The sequence below is a fragment of the Tasmannia lanceolata genome, unplaced genomic scaffold, assembly GCF_043159265.1.
Source record: "Tasmannia lanceolata isolate RefF3 unplaced genomic scaffold, GAP_Taslan_0.1 ptg000012l, whole genome shotgun sequence".
NCBI lineage: Eukaryota > Viridiplantae > Streptophyta > Magnoliopsida > Canellales > Winteraceae > Tasmannia > Tasmannia lanceolata.
This window is the reverse complement of record NW_027518689.1, coordinates 4624418-4627603: the sequence shown is the minus strand read 5'-3', so window position 1 is coordinate 4627603 and position 3186 is coordinate 4624418. Positions and strand designations below refer to the sequence as shown.

General features: G+C 34.6%; 1 pseudogene; it reads right to left on the bottom strand.

Annotated features, from left to right (window-relative positions):
• Nucleotides 1-359: 359 nt before the first annotated feature.
• LOC143888482 (putative mitochondrial protein AtMg00820 pseudogene) lies at nucleotides 360-740 on the bottom strand (annotated as a pseudogene).
• Nucleotides 741-3186: the final 2446 nt, after the last annotated feature.

Sequence of the window (3186 nt, the reverse complement as noted above, 5' to 3'; positions counted from 1 at the left end):
CAAGTCCATTCTAAACTTCTTTAACACTTTCTCTAAGTAGTTTTCTTGAGACACGTTAAGAAGTTTTGATTTTCTATCCCTAGTTATTTTAATTCCTAAGACAAATGAGGCATCACCCATGTCTTTCATTTCAAACTGGGATTTTAACCATTACTTGACTTTCTCAATCAGTGACATGTCATTTCCAGCCAATAAAATGTCATCAACATATAATGACAATATCACAAATGAACTCCCACCTTTTATGACATATACACAATGATCAAAACTGTTTGGCACAAAACCAAATTTCAACACAGCATTATGAAAAGTGTAATACCATTGTCTAGGGGACTGTTTTAATCCATATAAAGACTTTTTCAACTTATGAGTTCCAAATCAAGATATACCACCATTGACATAATTATTCTAATGGATGTAAATTTGGCAACTGGAGAATATTTCTCCTCGTAATCTATTCCTTCTTGCTGTGTAAATCGTTTTGCTACTAATCTAGCTTTATTCTTATCAATTGATCCATCTGGCTTGAGTTTTTTCTTAAATACCCACTTACAACCTGTAGCCTTTCTATCTTTGGGTTTATCTACAAGCTCCCACACTTGATTCTTCTCAATAGAATTTAGCTCGTCTTGAATAGCTTTTCTCCATTTGACTGAATCAGGGGATTCTAATGCTTTCCTAATAGATGAAGGCTCATCGATTTCACTTTCATTTAGAAAAATGTAAAAATCTTTAAGCATCGATGAAGGTTGTCTAACTCTTTGAAACCTAGTTGTTTCAGGTTGAGATGTACTCAAAGGAGTTTTAGATTCCTGACTAACAAAATCTTTTTCTTTAGATATTTCAAATAACTATTAATTTGCTAGGATTTCTTGTATTAAGGGACTCTTCTAAGAAATGAGCATCTCTGCTCTCGACTACTCCCACTGATCCATCGTGATGATGAATCACAAATCTATAACCCTTAGAATTCTCAAGGTATCATATAAATGTACACTTAATAGTTTTACTACTTAACTTGTCCCTGTTTTGACTAGGCACTAGTACATGAGCACCAGAGCCCCAAACTCTCAAGTTACTTAAATTAGGTTTAAAACCTCTCCAGAGTTCATAAGGTGTCACTTTTATAGCCTTAGTTAGAACTCTATTTAAAATGAACATGGTTGTAGATAAAGCTTCACCCCAAAAATTTGTGCTAAGATTTGAATGGCTTAGCATAGACCTAACCATATCCATTAAGGTTCTGTTTCTTCTTTCAGCTACACCATTTTGTTGCAGTGCATACAGTATTGTGGTTTGATGTATTATTCCACATTCTCTACAAAATTCGTTGAATAGTTCTGAACAATACTCACCACCTCTATCTGTTCTAAGGATTTTAATTTGTCTACCTTATTGGTTTTCCACTTCCTTTTTGTATTCTTTAAAGATATCTAATGCATCTGATTTCTTTCGTATTAGATAAACATATCCATATCTTGAGTAGTCATCTATAAATGTTATAAAGTACTCCATTCCTCTATGGGTTTTTACATTTAAGGGACCACAAATGTCTGAATGTATAATTCCTAAGAGTTCAAATGATCTTTGCCCTTTTGGAAAGGGTTTTCTAGTCATCTTTCCACTCAAACACGGTTCACATGTAGAATATTCTATTTCCATTTGAGGAATTAAACCATTCTCAGACATTCTTTTCATTTTATCTTTGTTTATGTGTCCTAATCTCATATGCCATATAAAAGGATCAACTACATTAAAAAACACATCAAAATACTCAGAATAAAAACACTTTTATTGATAATTCCAGAAGATACATCTAACTTATACAACCCATCAACTTTCTTTCCCCAAAACAAGACTTTTCCATGTTAACCAATGGAGACTTTTTCTGATCGGAAATGAACTTCAAAACCATGTTCGTCCAATCGAGATACAGAGAGAAGGTTCCGTCTTATTGATGGAGCATACAATACATCAGAGACAAGGAGATTATTCTGCCCAGGTATCTTCAGACGGAGTGTTCCCACTCCCCTCACATCACAGTAAGTGTCATTACCCATGAAGATACGATGATCACCAGCTTTCATTTCCTTCATCTCTATGAAGTTCTCTCTGCTTCTAGCCACATGCCGAGTGCAGCCTGAATCAATCCACCAAGCACAGTCGTCTCCATCTGCCATAAGGGATTCAGAAACTACGCAGGCAATGTCGCTGGACTCATTTCCATTTTTATCGTTTTTCTTTTTAGGACAATCAATATTACGATGTCCAGGTTGGCCACAATTAAAGCAGTTTCCCTTAAAGTTCTTATTTCTCTCTAACTTGTTATTCCTATGTTTGAATTTTCTCTTCACTTTTCTCTTTTTAAAGTTGTTCACTTGGGGCTTGTTATTTTCTGCAGAAGATGGGACAACTAATATTGCTTTTGATTGTTTTCTCTTAAGTCTCCTTTCATATTCCACACTTAACTTTAGTGGAAGAGTCCTCATATCAACTTCTTGACCAGAGAAGTTTATAGCGACTACAACGGAATCCCATGAGGCAGGGAGACTATGAAGAACAATCGAGACTTGCATTTTTTCTGGAATGGGATTTCCTACAGCAGCTAATTCCTTTGCTATCACTAACATTTTGTTAACGTGATCCACTACAGATTCTCCTTCATTCATTCTAATTGAATTAAACTTCTCAATCAGTAGTTGTACATAAGATTCAGACATAGTACCATACGCTTCAACTATTGATTCATACATATCTTTAGCATGTTCATATTCCTCATAAGTTATTTCTAAATTTGGTTCCATGAATGTTAACAGAATAGTTCTAGCATTTTTATCATCTTCCATATATTTTTCATAATTCCTTTAAACCAAATCAATAGCTCTAAGTGCGGGTTCTGGTGGTGGATTTGTAGTCAAAATATAATGTACTTTTTCTTGACTAAGAATGTGTTTGATTCTACGTTTCCACATTGAGAAATTCAATCCATTAAATTTCTCAGTTTTACTAAGTTCGCTACTTAGAGCCTTTAGAAGCCATGGATTCTAAAAGAAATTACTGAAAACAAATATGACCAAGTTTTAGATACTGACCCGATTGGCGAAATTAAAAATCACTAACCCCTTTGTTGTTGAATCCCGCTGTCAGATTGACGGTGAAAAAATACCGCTTTATCGATTCCTTTGA